The sequence below is a fragment of the Pongo pygmaeus genome, chromosome 6, assembly GCF_028885625.2.
Source record: "Pongo pygmaeus isolate AG05252 chromosome 6, NHGRI_mPonPyg2-v2.0_pri, whole genome shotgun sequence".
NCBI lineage: Eukaryota > Metazoa > Chordata > Mammalia > Primates > Hominidae > Pongo > Pongo pygmaeus.
Genome location: NC_072379.2, coordinates 14,740,220 through 14,756,376, shown reverse-complemented (window position 1 = coordinate 14,756,376; position 16,157 = coordinate 14,740,220). Strand labels below are relative to the sequence as shown.

Below are 16,157 nucleotides of genomic sequence, written 5' to 3'. Positions count from 1 at the left end.
TTCTAGGCCCCTCTGCCCTTCTTTATGGTATTGTTGTCTTGAATATCACCTCTACATACATTGAGAACCACGTGAGATAATGTTATGATTTTGCTTTTGCCCATCAAATATAATTTTTAAACTCAAGAGATTATATTCACCCAGATATTTACGCTGTTATTGCTTTTTTAAATTTCTTTTTTTTAATTTAATTTGTATACTTTTTCTTCTGAAAAAAATCTTTCTGGATTTTTCTTCATTGCTTTTTTTTTTTTTTGAGACAGTCTCACTCTGTCGCCCAGGCTGGAGTGCATTGGTGTGATCTCAGCTCACTGCAACCTCTACCTCCCTAGTTCAAGTGATTCTCCTGCCTCAGCCTGTCGAGTAGCTGGGATTGCAGGCATGCACTGCGATGCCTGGCTAATTTTTATATTTTTAGTAGAGATGGGGTTTCACCATGTTGGCCAGGCTGGTCTTGAGCTCCTGACCTCAAGTGATCCTCCTGCCTTAGCCTCCCAAAGTGCTGGTATTACAGGCGTGAGCCACCGTGCCCAGCCTCTTCAGATGTTTTTTTGGGCACTGCACTCTTTTTCCTCTCCTTCTGGGAATTCAGTGACATGAATGTTAGAGCTTTTGCTGTTGTCCCATTGTTCTTTTTTTTTTTTTTTTTGTATTTGTTTTCTCTCTGTTGGTCAAATGGGATTATTTCTACGTAATTTTTTTTCTTATGGCAAGATTGTTATGATACAGATTGGATCATTTCTGCTGCTCTATCATCAAGGTCACCAATTTTTTTCTCTGTTGTATCTCCATTCTGCTATTGAGTTCACCCACTGAGTTTTTTACTTAGTTATTGTAATTTCTAGTTCTGAAATTACAATGTAGTTCTTCCACATATCTTCAATGATGTCAGGGGAACCCACCCCCAATAATTCAACATGAGTCCTTTTCTATTTTCCCTAAGTATCAGCCAGTCTGAGAAATAAAGGGAAAGAGTACAAAGAGAGAAATTTTTAAAGCTGGGTGTCCGGGGGAGACATCATATGTCGGCAGGTTCCGTGATGCCCCAAAGCTGCAAAACCAGCAAGTTTTGATTAGTGATTTTCAAAAGGGGAGGGAGTATATGAATAGGGTGTGGGTCACAGAGATCACGTGCTTCACAAGGTAATAAAATAGCACAAGGCAAATGGAGGCAGGGCGAGATCACAGGACCAAGGCAAAATTAAAATTGCTAATGAAGTTTCAGGCATGCATTGTCATTGATAACATCTTATCAGGAGACAGGTTTGAGAGCAGACAACCGGTCTGACCAAAATTTATTAGGCAAGAATTTCCTCGTCCTAATATGCCTGGGAGCACTATGGGAAACCCGTGCTTATTTCCTCCCTTATCTGCAACCGTAAAAGACAGACGTTCCCAGAGCGGCCATTTTAGAGCCCTCCCCCAGGAACGCATTCTGTTTCTCAGGGCTGTTGTTCCTTGCTGAGAAAAATAATTCAGCAATATTTCTCCTATTTGCTTTTGAAAGAAGAGAAATATGGCCCTGTTCCACCCGGCTCTCAGGCAGCCAGACCTAATGGTTATCTCCCTTGTTCCCTGAACATCACTGTTATCCTGTTCTTTTTTCAAGGTGCCCAGATTTCATATTGTTTAAACAATTTGTTCAGTTAACGTAATCATCACAGGGTCCTGAGGCGACATACATCCTCAGCTTACGAAGATGACGGGATTAAGAGATTAAAGACAGGCATAGGAAATCACAAGAATATTGATTGGGGAAGTGATAAATGTCCATGAAATCTTCACAATTTATGTTCAGAGATTCAGTAAAGACAGGTGTAAGAAATTATAAAAGTATTAATTTAGGGAACTAATAAATGTCTATGAAATCTTCACAATTTATGTTCAGAGATTCCAGTAAAGACAGGTGTAAGAAATTATAAAAGTATTAATTTAGGGAACTAATAAATGTCTATGAAATCTTCACAATTTATGTTCTTCTGCCATGGCTTTAGCTGTTCTCTCCGTTCGGGGTCCCTGACTTCCCGCAACACATTGAGACTTTATATTTTTCAGTGTGCTTCGAGAGTGTTCATAATCACGTCTTGGGCCATTTATAAGATAGCTCATCTAAAATCCTTATGCGATAATTCCAACATCTTTGTTATCTTAGTGTTACCATCTGTTGCTTGTCTTTCCTCATTCAGATTTTTTCTGGTTTTTAGTATGAGGAGTAATTTTTCTGGGTTCAGATTTTTCTGGTTCTTAGTGTGAGGAATAAGTTTTAATTTTATCCTGAATACTCTGAGTGTTATGTTATGAGGCTGTAGTTCCTGTATAAATATTCTATATTAGCAGGCACTCAACCTGTTTAGATTTGGGTTGCACTTTCTGTGGCCAGCAGGGCTCTGGTTCTAAGATCAATTTAGTTTTCTAAGTTTTTGCAGAGCTCTTCTGGCCTCCCACACCTGTGTGCAACCCAGAGGCCAATTTGTTTTTTTGTTGTTGTTTGGAGACAGTGTCTTGCTCTGTTGTCCTGACTGGAGTGCAATGGCCCAGTCATAGCTCACAGCACCTGTAACCTCCCAGACTCAGTCACTGCTTCTTCTCAGCCTCCTGAGTAGCTGGGACCAGAGATACACACTACCACGCCCAGCTAATTTTTTATATTTAGTAGAGACAAGGTCTCACTCTGTTGCCCAGGCTGATCTTGAACTCCTGGGCTCAAGTGTTCCTCCCATCTCAGCCTCCCACAGTGTTGGGATTACAGGCATGCGCCACCGCACCCAGCCCTGGAGGCCAGTTTGAAACCTCAGAGTATTCCACATTGCCGTTGAGCTCTCAAAGCTTTTGCTGTGTTGATCCTGGTTGTTTTCACACATGGGCACTTGGAGGGCATGGCCAGGACTTCTACACATATTTAACCCGTTTCCCATTTAGGAAAAAAAAAGTGCAGCTTGCTGCTAGCGTTCATTTAATTTTACATAAATACACTTTTGAGCCTAAAGTAAATCTGACTGATTTTCAGTGCGAAAATAAAATATGAAAACTGGGTTTGGCCTTCTTCCAAGTGTACTTTCCTTCCCTTCCTTCCTTTCTTTACTGCTTTAAAGCTTTTTAATAAATTTTCACTCCTGTTCTAAAAGAAAAAATATATATATCAACTGTTCTTGGGGTTATTATTAAACAAAACTTGTCTTTAATCCGAATGTAACAGAAATGTACACAACGTTATATTAGGATTAGAGAGGAATATTCTGCAGCGGGTGGGACGGGGAACGGGAAATGGGTTGGAGAATCCTTTCTTCCAGCTCCTCACTGTCTTTGAGAGAGGATGGGGTGCCACCTTCTTACTGTGATTCAATCTTGTGCAGGTTGTGGATAGTCAACAGGGCCCTTCCACACAGTCTTTCCAGTGCTTGGTGGAGAGGGGAGAGATTCCACCTCTGCTTGTGTTGGCCCAAGGTGGGGAGGGTCAACAGGTCTTTGTTCCAGAATCTCTACAGTATCTGGGGCAGGGGAAGGTGCAGCTTTTTTCAGGCTGTTGTCCTAGAGTAGGGTGTGTGTAGTCAAAAGGGCACTGTCCCACAGGGCCGCCCTCTTCACTGTCATTTGGCTCGAAAGATGAGGCTCCTTTTGCGGGGGGCGGGGGCTGGAGGGGGCACTGGGATTTCCTGGTTGTAGACTCTGCTCTAACTAATAAGACAGAGTATGTAGGAGGCCAAAGAACAAACCATCAAACCACCCTGGGAACTCACCACTGGGTCAGCCCTTCTCTTCTCTACCTTTCCTGAATTTGTTGGTTTGATTAATTGGATCATTGCTTCGTGTATTTATTTATTTTTAATTGCGATAGTCTGGCTATGTCACCCAGGTTGGAGTACAGTAGCGCGATCTTAGCTCACTGCAGTCTCCACCTCCTGGGTTCAAGCAGTTCTCCTGCCGCCGCCTCCCAGGTAGCTGGGATTACTGGCGCTCGCCACCACGCCCAGCTCATGTTTGTGTTATTAATAGAGATGGAGTTTCACCATTTTGGCCGGGCTGGTCTCAAACTCCTGACCTCAGGTGATCCGCCTGCCTCAGCCTCCCAGAGTGCTGGGATTACAGGCATGAGCCACCGTGCCCAGCTGCTTCATGTATTTTGAACAGGGGTTTTAGTTGTAATTAGAAGAGAAATATAATGGGTGTGCTTACTCCATCTCCTATGGAACTGGAAACAACATTTGGCATTGAAAATTGTTGTCTTGATAACCTTCAGGGTGTTACTTCTGATTTTAGCAGCAATACATTTTGCTTCCGTGTGATGAAACATCCTACCCATTTGCATGTTGATTGTGTCTCATGTCCCGTCTCGCAACAGGCAGTAAAACCGCATCTCCAGCCCAAAGCACCTTGCTAAAGAGCCTGCACCGCAGCCACTGTGCCTTTGCACTCCGGCTCATGCGACCTCTCCAGATCTTCTTCCTCATTTCGTCTGTTCACTGGGGCCCTCTTCTCCATGTGACTCGCCTCAGCCTTTTCCCTCCTTGCTGGACATGGAGTAGGATTATTGGGAGGATGAAATAGACGGATGCGTGTCAAGCATGTAGGAGAGCCTGTGGCACAGAAGCAGCACTCGGTACATGGTGCTGGTTGTTATAGCCCTCAGTTTTGGCATAGCCTCAGCCTCAGGTAAAAGATAACCCAAACTCCCACCAAAGTACAAGAGTCAGATTCCTGTTCACTTCTGTTTATAAATGAGCTTTCTTTTTTTTTAAGAGGCAGGGTTGCACTCTCACCAAGGCTGGAGTGCAGTGGAGTGATCATAGCTCACTGCAGCGTTGACTTCCTGGGTTCCAGGGATCCTCCTGCCTCAGCCTCCTGAGTAGCTGGGACTACAGGTTCACGCCACCATGCCAAGCTAGTTGTTGTTGTTGTTTTAGTACAGACGAGATCTCTGCTATGTTCCCCAGGCTAGTCTTGAACTCCTGGGCTCAAGCAGTCCTCCCTCTTTGGCCTCCCAAAGTGCTGGGAGTACAGGCGTGAGCCACTGTGCTTGGCCTGGATGAAGTTTTTCTTCATGCAGTACTCTGCACACCTTTAGTGAGTGCTCGCCATGCACCATATCCTATGTGAGGGATCAAAAGATAGGCGAGATACAGCCCATGTCTTCAAAGAGCCCACAGGCCAGAGTGGGAGAAATAGACACGCAGCACAGTGCAGTAAACTGATAGGAATGTAATGAAAAGAGACACGGGAGAGAGGGGACCCCAAAGGGAGGGTGGCCGTATGTTTGGGACTGAGGACAGGTTCCCAGAGGTGGTGACAGTTGGGCTGAATCTTAAAAGATAAGTGGGTTTTCCAGCCGGGCGTGGTGGCTCACACCTGTAACCCTAGCACTTTGGGAGGCCGAAGCAGGCGGATCATGAAGTCAGGAGATCGAGACCATCCTGGCCAACATGGTGAAACCCTGTCTCTACTAAAATGCACACACAAAATTAGCCGGGCATGGTGGTGCTTGCCTGTAGTCCCAGCTACTTGGGAGGCTGAGGCAGAGGAATTGCTTGAACCAGGGAGGCAGAGGTTGCAGTGAGCCGAGATCGCGCCACTGTACTCCAGCCTGGCAACAGAGTGAGACTCCATTTCAAAAAAAGATCTAAGTGGGTTTTCCCAAGGTGAGTCAAGGCATTTCCCGCGGAAGCAGAATGAGCAAAACTTGAGAGCCACAGACCAGCAGCGGGTAATTCAGTGTCCGCGTCATCAGTGGTACATGCCTACAGCCGTGTTGAAATTGTGTCTGGAGAAGCACATGACCCAGACTCTCCCTGATTTACAAGGCTCTTCATCATCGGGTCCCTACTTAACTCTAATTTCATCTCTTGTCTTATCTATAATTTAGTCCGATATCATGCATTAATTATATATACTGTACATTGATACACAGCATTTATTTGAAAGATAAACCTCTTGGATGTGACTCTGGAGACAAGACCAGCAGCTCAAGACCATTCAATCCAAGGTATAAAATGGGAGAAAATCAGCTCCATCATAGTCTGAATTGAGGATGAGGCAGAAGAGCAGAGAATAGCGGATGCCCAGGTGGCAGCAACTTCACTCTTTTCCTGTGGAGTTGTGGCGTCTCCCCACCTCCGCTGCATCGGGACATGCCATGTGCCATCTCTTTATCCATAGCTGCCTCCGGCATCAGCAGAGAAAGTCATGGGCAGATGGAGCCATGGATTAGTTCTTTTTTCCAGTCTTCCTTTACTTTATCTGGATAAGATTGGGCAGATTGAATTTGATCTTCTATACTGGGGCCAGGGAGCAGGGTGGATCTAGACCATGCAGCTTTTCCCCACTGTCACCAGTTTGGGAGCAGGGATTGGCTGCCATTGTCCTGTCCAGCCTCTGTGTTCCTGGGACACCGCTGACTGGAGGCTGCTCCTCTTCTAAGGGAGTCTGGCATAGAAGGCACGACCCAGAGCACATGGCACCTTCTCTCTCCTCCTGCACCAGTCTCTTTGCCCCTCTGTATTGTCATCATACTGAAGCAAACCATTCGACTCACCAGCCTCTCTGGACTCTAGTCTCATTGATTCCTTTCCCTGAAACTCTTCCTCAGTCTCCTTTTAGCCCCTTACATCCTCAGCCGATCTCACTTCCTCCCAGAGGCCTTTGCTGACTGGCCCCTCAGCTAGGCTAAATCCCCATCCTGCGCTACCATGACAGCCTGTGGCAGATGCTGTTTTCTGCAGGTGGCCACAGCCCTATCTCCCATCCCACACGCTCCTCTCGTAACATGACCTTGTCACTTCTTCCATCGCGTGGTCGGGGATATGTCTCTTTTCTTTGAGCCTATGCACATCTTTGTGATTGCCCTGACCAATAAATAAAGTAGGACAGAAGCGACGCTATGAGATAGCCTGGCTGCACTGTAAAAATGTCATACCCTTCTGCTGTGTTGTTGTGGAATGCTTGCCCTTAGAAGTAAGCTGCCGGACTGTGATGAAGCCCAAACCAGCCCAAATGGGGAGACTGCAAGGAGAGGCCACATGGACAGGTTCCACATAGGTCAGTTGAAGTCCTGGCTGACAGCCAGTATCAGCTCCTGGTTTTGTGAATGAAGATGCCTCTAAATGATTCCAGCCCCCTCCCATTGATCACACTTAGCTTCCACGTCTTCCCAGCTGAGGCCCCACATGTCGCAGACCAGAGACAAGCCAGGCCTGTTGGAATCACAGAATCCGTGATGATAATGATTGTTTTTTGCCACTATGTTTTGGATTGGTTTCTTGTACAATTAGTAACTGAAACAGACTTGACTTCTTTATACTCATTAAGGAATGAGACTGTGTCTTTTTTTTTTTTTTTTTAACTTTTTGTAGAGATAGGGTCTCGCTGTAGAGATAGGGTCTCGCTGTATTGCTGAGGATGGTCTTGAACTTCTGGCCTCAAGCGATCCTCCCACCTCAGCCTCCCAAAGTGCTGGGAGCACAGGCGTGAGCCACCATGCCTGGCCTGACACTGTCTTCAGTGTTTGTTGGTGTTTCCTGTGTTGCACAAAGCAGGTGGTGGTAGTAGGTGCACCGACAATAATGAGTTTGTGAGTAGAAGGTGTGTGTTTCTCCTTTTCGTGTGGGTGTCACACAGTTGGTGTCTGTGCGCCTGGAAGCACACACCTGTTTCTGCTTCCAGAGTTGTCTCTGGCCTGCAGTTCTGTGCTTCCCAGCTTGATCCATTCCTCTCCAGGAATCTCCTCTCCCTCCCCACCCTGACCCACCTATTGGTGAGAGATGCAACTGACTGTTTCTGCCACATTTTTTACTTACAGGTGGTACCTGTATTATTCCCTCCACCTCTGCAGGGAAGAGGGTGAAGACATGAGAGGCTAGAGGTTCCAAACACAAACTTGACCCATTTTACCATTTTGTTAGCAACAGTCTTGAGAGAATCAATACAAACTTTAGGTAGCTTGGTACTTTGCCTTTCAGGACAGTTCTTCCCTGGTAATGTTAGATTGTTGGGGTTAACCATTACTGTGCCATTACAGATGAGCTTCGGCTGCCCTCTAGTGGCAGCAGCAACCTGGATCTCAGGAACAAAGATCATTCTAGCATTGGGACCAGCTCTGCGTCATGAGTATGTCATCACTGCCTACCATATTACCTGGCATCTATTCGGAGCTAATAACTAACTAATAGTGATTAACAAACTAGCCAACATGCACTGCTTTTTGTTTGTTTTTGAGACGAGTCTCACTCGCCTAGGCTGGAGGACAGTGGCACGATCTCGGCTCCTCCTCCGCCTCCCACCTCCCAGGTTCAGGCGATTCTTCTGCCGCATCCTCCCTAGTAGCTGGGATTACAGGTGTGCACCACTACACCCGGCTAAATTTTTTGTATTTTTAGTAGAGACAGGGTTTCCCCATGTTGGCCAGGCTGGTCTTGAACTCCTGACCTCAGGTGATCCGCCTGCCTTGGCCTCCCAAAGCACTGGGATTACAAGCATGAGCCACTGTGCCCAGGCTTTTTGTTTGTGTTTTGAGACAGAGTCTCACTGTATTGCCCAGGCTGGAGTGCAGTGGCGTGATCCAGGCTCACTGCAACCTCCGCCTCCTGGGTTCAAGAGATTCTCCTGCCTCAGCCTCCCAAGTAGCTGAGATTATAGGTGCCCACCACCATGCCAGGCTAATTTTTGTGTTTTAAGTAGAGTAATTTAGTAATTTTCGTATTTTTAGTCTTGAACTCCTGAGCTCAGGTGATCCACCCACCTTGGCCTCCCAGAGTGTTGGGATTACAGGCGTGAGCCACCACCATGCCTGGCCCTTTGCCCACTTTTTGATGGGGTTATTTGTTTTTTCCTTGTAAATTTGTTTAAGTTCCTTGTAGTTTCTGGATCTACAAGATCTGGACCTGACCTTTGTCAGATGGGTAGATTGCAAAAATTTTCTCCCGTTCTATAGGTTGCCTGTTCACTCTGATGCTAGTTTCTTCTGCTATACAGAAGCTCTTTAGTTTAATTAGATCCCATTTGTCAATTTTGGCTTTTGTTGCAATTGCGTTTGGTGTTTTAGTCATGAAGTCTTTGCCCATGCCTATGTCCTGAATGGTATTGCCTAGGTTTTCTTCTAGGATTTTTATGGTTTTGGATTTTACATTTAAGTCTTTAATCCATCTTGAGTTAGTTTTTTATAAGGTATAAGGACGGGGTCCAGTTTCAGTTTTCTGTGTATGGCTAGCCAGTCTTCCCAGCACCATTAAATAGAGAATCCTTTCCCCATTGCTTATTTTTGTCAGGTTTGTCGAAGATCAGATGGTTGTAGATGTGTGGTGTTATTTCTGAGGTCTCTATTCTGTTCCATTGGTCTGTTTTGGTACCAGTACCATACTGTTTTGGTTACTGTAGCCTTGTAGTATAGTTTGAAGTCAGGTAGCGTGATGCCTCCAGCTTTGTTCTTTTTGCTTAGTATTGTCTTGGCTATACAGACTCGTTTTTGGTTCCATATGAAATTTAAAGTAGTTTTTCTAATTCTGCGAAGAAAGTCAGTGGTAGCTTGCTGGAAATAGCATTGACTCTGTAAATTATTTTGGGTAGTATAGCCATTTTCACAACATTGATTCTTCCCATCTATGAGCATGGAATGTGTTTCCATTTGTTTGTGTACTCTCTTATTTCCTTGAGCAGTCGTTTGTAGTTCTCCTTGAAGAGGTCCTTCCTGATTTATGTGAGTTTTTAAAAAGTCTTTGTCTGCTAAGTCCAACGTCTGGGCTTCCTAAGGGCTGATTTCCATCATCAATTTATTTTGTTATTTTAGATACGTTCCTTTGTCTTGACATGATTCGTGATTGTCATTGAAACATGGACATTTGAATATTGCAGGTAGTAACTCTGGCATTTAGATGATTCTTCTCATTGTGTTTGCTATGTGTCTGTGAGTGAGTGTTTTTAATCATTGAAGGCTGTAGTAGTACATAACATTTAGTGACTTCCAAACTATTTTGCAAAGATTTATCATTTTCACGTGTGGTCCCTGAAGTCTCTGATTCTTTTAGCTTGTGTTCAGCTCACATTTTGATAGAGATGTCCTTGAATACTAGGAGCTAAAAATGGAAGAAAACACCTCTCCCAGTCTTTGAAGTTTGCCTTCGCACCACAGCTTTTCTTCAGCACTTAGCTAGGCCTGCACTTACCCTCGTAATCAGGCCAAGGTGAAAGCTTAGGTCTTTGTCAGGTGTTTCTGAGTGAGCATCCTGCCCTGGGCAAAGCCCGTGTAATACCTGAGTGCTTGTGACTGCCCTGCTTTCCCAGAGGAATTCTCCCCAGCATTCCTGCTTTCTCAGAGGAATTCTCCCCAGCTTTCCTTCTCGGATTTAGGAAGTCTGTATTAGTTTGCTAGGACTACCATCACGAAATGCCACAGACCATGTGGCTTTAACAGCTGGAAGTTATTTTCTCACAGTTCTAGAGGCCAGAAGTCAAAGATCAAGGTGCCAGCTGCAGGGACCAGCTCCACAGGGTCGGTGGGCTTCTCACTGTGTGCAGCGACGAGAGAGTGTAGAAATAAAGACACAAGACAAAGAGATAAAAGACAGCTGGGCCCGGGGGACCACTACCACCAATGCGCGGAGACCAGTAGTGGCCCCAAATGTCTGGCTGCGCTGTTATTTATTGGATACAAAGCAAAAGGGGCAGGGTAAAGAGTGTGAGCCATCTCCAATGATAGGTAAGGTCACGTGGGTCACGTGTCCACCAGACAGGGGGCCCTTCCCTGCCTGGCAGCCGAGGCAGAGAGAGAGGAGACAAAGAGAAAGACAGCTTACACCATTATTTCTGCGTATCAGAGACTTCTAGTACTTTCACTAATTTACTACTGCTATCTAGAAGGCAGAGCCAGGTGTACAGGATGGAACATGAAAGGCGGACTAGGAGTGTGACCACTGAAGTGCAGCATCACAGGGAGACGGTTAGGCCTCCGGATAACTGCGGGCAAGCCTGACTAATGTCAGGCCCTCCACAAGAGGTGGAAGAGCAGAGTCTTCTCTAAACTCCCCCGGGGAAAGGGAGACTCCCTTTCCCGGTCTGCTAAGTAGCCGGTGTTTTTCCTTTACACTTCTCACTACTGCTAGACCACGGTCTGCCTGGCAACGGGCGTCTTCCCAGACGCTGGCGTCACCGCTAGACCAAGGAGCCCTTCTGGTGGCCCTGTCTGGGCATAACAGAAGGCTCGCACTCTTGTCTTCTGGTCACTTCTCACTGTGTCCCCTCAGCTCCTATCTCTGTATGGCCTGGTTTTTCCTAGGTTATGATTGTAGAGCGAGGATTATTATAATATTGGAATAAAGAGTAATTGCTACAAACTAATGATTAATGATATTCATATATAATCATGTCTGTGCTCGAGATCTAGTATAACTCTTGTTGTTTTATATATTTTATTATACTGAACAGCTCGTGCCCTTGGTCTCTTGCCTCGGCACCTGGATGGCTTGCCACCCACACCAGCAGGGCTGACTTCTTCAGAGTCTTCTCTCGTTGGCTTGCAGATAGCTGCCTTCTTGCTGTGTCCTCATGTGACCTTTTCTCCGCACATCTCTGGCATTTCTGCTTGTTTCTTTTGTGTTTTTTTGAGATGGAGTCTTGCTCTGTCTCCAGGCTGGAGTGTAGTGGCGCGATCTCGGCTCACTGCAACCTCCACCTCCCGGGTTCAAGCGATTCTCCTGCCTCAGCCTCCCTAGTAGCTGGGATTACAGGCACCCACCACCATGCCCGGCTAATTTTTGTATTTTTAGTAGAGACGGGGTTTTGCCATGTTGGCCAGGCTGGTCTCGAACTCCTGACTTCAGGTGATCCACCTGCCTCAGCCTCCCAAAGTGCTGGGATTACAGGCATGAGCCACCATGCCCAGCCATCCCTGGCATTTCTTCCTGTTCTTTAAGGACACCAGTCATATTGGCTTAGGGTCCCACCCTTCTGATCTCATTTAACCTTAATTACCTCTTTAAAGGACCTATCTCCAGGTAGGTCATGTGGGTTAAGGGTTCACCATATGCATTTGGGGAGCACAATCAAGTGCATAACAGTAGAGTGTTGTAGCAGTGCAAGAATGGCCACACTAAAAAAACAAAAAAAAAGAACAGTGGAGGCCGGGTGCGGTGGCTCACGCCTGTAATCCCAGCACTTTGGGAGGCCGAGGTGGGCAGATCACTTGAGGTCAAGAGTTCAAGACCATCCTGGCCAACATGGTGAAACCCCATCTCTACTAAAAATACAAAAATTAGCCAGGCGTGGTGGTGGGCCCCTGTAGTCCCAGCTACTTGGGGGACTGAGGCAGGAGAATCCCTTGAACCCAGGAGGTGGAGGTTGCAGTGAGCTGAGATCTCACCACTGCACTCCAGCCTGGGTGACAGAGTGAGACTCAGTCTCAAAAAAAAAAAAAAAAAAAGAGAGAACAGTGGAGTGTTGTGAGTCTCAACTGTCAGGTTTTGCCCCAGTCCTGTGTAGATGGTTTGCCGTGCAATGTTTTTGAGCAATGCTCACCACTTTTCCAGCCTCAGTGAGTTCTAACTTCAGCAGATAGACAGGCGTCTACATCATTCCCTCAGTAGCCCTCAGATGTGCGATAGCAGATTTACCAGTAATTTGAAGGTAAGGTCTGCCCTGTCCCTGTGGAATGCCAAGAGGCCCCACACTGGGAATGCAGCCTTCTGTCTTCAAGACTCCCGTAGAAGCCAGGTGCGGTGGCTCACGCCTGCAGTCCCAGCTGCTTGGAAGGCTGAGGTGAGAGAATCACTTGAGCCCTGGAGTTCAAGGGTAGAGTGAGCCACGATCACGCCGCTGCACTCCAGCCTGGGCAACAGAGCAAGATCCTGTCTCTTAGAAAATATTGCCACAAAGGTTTTCTACCTTTCCTTTTTAAGTTGCCTTTTTCTTGATTCAGCATTCATTTGGTTGTTGTAAAGCTTTGGCTGTTTTTCAGAGTTCTGACAAAGTTGTTTCTAACAATTACTGCTTTTGTTTTGTTTTGTTTTTTGAGATGGAGTTTCGCTCTTGTTGCCCAGGCTGGAGTGCAGTGGCACCATCTCAGCTCACTGCAACCTCCGCCTCCCTGGTTCAAGCAATTCTCCTGCCTCAGCCTCCCAAGTAGCTGGGATTACAGGCATGTGCCCACCACACTTGGCTAATTTTCTTTTTTCTTTTTTTTTTTTTGAGATGGAGTCTCGCTCTATTGCCTAGGCTGGAGTGCAGTGGCGCACCTCTGCTCACTGCAAGCTCCGCCTCCCAGGTTCACGCCATTCTCCTGCCTCAGCCTCCTGCATAGCTGGGACTACAGGCGCCCGCCACCACACCTGGCTAATTTTTTGTATTTTTTTAGTAGAGACGGGGTTTCACTGTGTTAACCAGGATGGTCTCGATCTCCTGACCTCGTGATCTGCCCGCCTCGGCCTCCCAAAGTGCTGGGCTAATTTTTTATTTTTAGTAGAGGTGGGGTTTCACCATGTTGGTCAGTCTGATCTCGAACTCCTGACCTCAGGTGATTCACCCGCCTCAGCCTCCCAAAGTGCTGGGATTACAGGCGTAAGCCACCATGCCCGGCCTTTTTTTATTTTTATTTTTATGTTTCTGTTGGGTGATGGGAGCTTGGAGCTGTCTTACTCTGCCCTTTTGCTGATATCACTCCTCAATTATATTTTAAAGAGATTTAAATAATAAGGAAAAACAGGCACATATATTTAGCCACGTAGTTACCGTTTTCAATGCCTGTCATTCCTTTCATTCCTTTGTGTAGATCCAGATTTCCATCTGGTATTTTTCTTCTGCCTGAAAGACATCCCTTAACATTTCTTATAGTGTTTGTTGGTGATGAATTCTTTCAGCTTTTTATTTATTGTTTGAGACACAGTCTTGCTCTGTCACCCAGGCTGGAGTGCAATGACACAATTATGGCTCACTGGAGCCTCGACCTCCCAGGCTCAAGCGAACCTCCCAGCTCAGCCTCCCAAGTAACTGAAACTCCAGGCGTGTGCCACTATGCTTGGCTAATTTTTGTATTTTTTTTAGAGGCAGGGTCTCACTATGTTGCCCAGGCTGGTCTCGAACTCTGAGGCTCAAGCGATCTGCCCACCTCAGCCTTAAAGTGTCTTCCAGCTTTTATGTGTCTGAAAATATCTTTATTGCACTTTGCTGAAATATATTTTCACCAGGCATAAAATTCTAGGTTTTCAGTTTTTTCCTTCAGCACTTTAAAGATCAAGTTGCACTGCTGTCTTCTCACTTGCACTATTTCTGACAAGAAATTTGGTATCATTCTTATCTTTGTTCCTGTGTAAATAACATGTACTGTTTTCCCAGCTGCCTTCAGGATTTGATCTATATCATTGGTTTTGAGCAATTTGATTATGTGACTTGTTACAGTTTTCTTTGTATTTCTTGTACTTGATGTTGAGCTTCGGGTCTATGGGTTTATATTTTTCATTATGTTTGGAAAATGTTTGGCCATTATTTCTTCTAATATTTTTCCGTGTCTTAACTTTGTAAACATATGGGATATAGTTAAAATTAATGTTAATGTCTTTCTCTGCTTATTTTAATATGTGTCAGTTTGGGGTTAGTTTGGATCAAAATAAGGATTGATTGGTTGTTCTTATTATGGGCTGTGTTTTCTTGCTTATTTATATGCCTAGTAATAGGATGTCAGGATGCCACACATTGGAAATTTTACCTTGTTTGAGTAATGGTCTTTTTTTTTTTTTTTTTTTTTTTTTTTTTTTTTTTGAGTTGGAGTCTAGCTGTGTCACCCAGGCTGGAGTGGAGTGGCGCAATCTTGGCTCACTGCAAGCTCCACCTCCTGGGTTCACGCCATTCTCCTGCCTCAGCCTCCCGAGTAGCTGGGACTACAGGCACCGGTCACCATCACCACGCCTGGCTGATTTTTTGTATTTTTAGTAGAGACGGGGTTTCACCGTGTTAGCCAGGATGGTCTCGATCTCCCGACCTCATGATCCGCCTGCCTTGGCCTCCCAAAGTGCTGGGATTACAGGCATGAGCCACTGCACCTAGCCAATTTTTTATTCCTATATACATTTTCTTGAGCTTTGTTTTGGGATGTATTTAAGATCATTGGAAAGTTGGATCCTTCCAGGTCTTGTTTTTGTGATTCATTAGGTGGGTCCAGAGCAATGCTCAATCTAAAACTGATTCTTTCCCATTCCTGGGGTGCTTGAGTACTCCACACACAGCCCTATAAATTGTGAGTTTTTCCAGTCTGACTTGTGGTGGCCCCCATCTCTACAAAACAAATAAAGAGGCTGGGCATGGTGGCTCATGCCTGTAATCCTAGCAGGCCTTTGAGAGGCCGAGGTGGGCAGATCACCTGAGGTCAGCAGTTTGAGACCAGCCTGGCCAACATGGTGAAACTCAGTCTCTACTAAAAATACAAAAAAGTAGCCGGGTGTGGTGGTGGGTGCCTGTAATACCAGCTACTCTGCTGAGGCTCAGGCAGAATCGCTTGCACCTGGGAGGCAGAGGTTGCAGTGAGCCAAGATCGCGCCACTGCACTCCAACCTGGGCAACAAGAGCGACACACCATCTCAAAAAATAAAAATCAGTAAATAAAGAGAAGACTACCTCATCCAGAAATGCCTTTATAGACACACCCATAAATAAATGTTCAACCAAGTATCTGTGCACTCCGTGGTCCCTTCAAGTTGACACTTGAAATTACCCATCACTCCAGCCTTCAGCCGTGGGTTTGTTTCATGTATAGATTTCTAGAACTCCCTGTTTGCATAGTGCCCTCGTTTCTTTTTTCTGCCCCATTTCTCTGCCATTTCAGCCATGTCAGCCTCATCTCTGCCTCCTCAGCCCAGTGGGATCTCCCTAGTCTGCTCAGACTCCAGCTCTCAGCACTGCAGTTGGGAAATTATCCCCAGGTAGAGGAACTAGGTGACTTGGGGTCTCATCCCGCAAGTTTCCTTTCTCCTAGGGATCAGTCTTTTGCTTCCTGTTGTCCTCTGCCTGAAAGTAGTTGCCAAGTTGTACTGTTTTATATATCCACAACAGCATGCGTTAAACCAAAGTCTGGATCAGCAGACTACCAGATTTTTTTAACAGCTTTATTAATCAATACATTTTGTCCATGTCTACAGTTGTTTATGGTGGGAGGACTAACCTGTAGCTGGAAAGATTAATTTTCAGCTGCT

The 16,157-nt window shown here is 45.7% G+C and overlaps 1 pseudogene; it reads left to right on the top strand.

The window, feature by feature from the left end:
- LOC129040036 (zinc finger protein 202-like) overlaps nucleotides 1–15,636 on the top strand; it is a 43,559-nt pseudogene extending 27,923 nt beyond the window's left edge.
- Nucleotides 15,637–16,157: the final 521 nt, after the last annotated feature.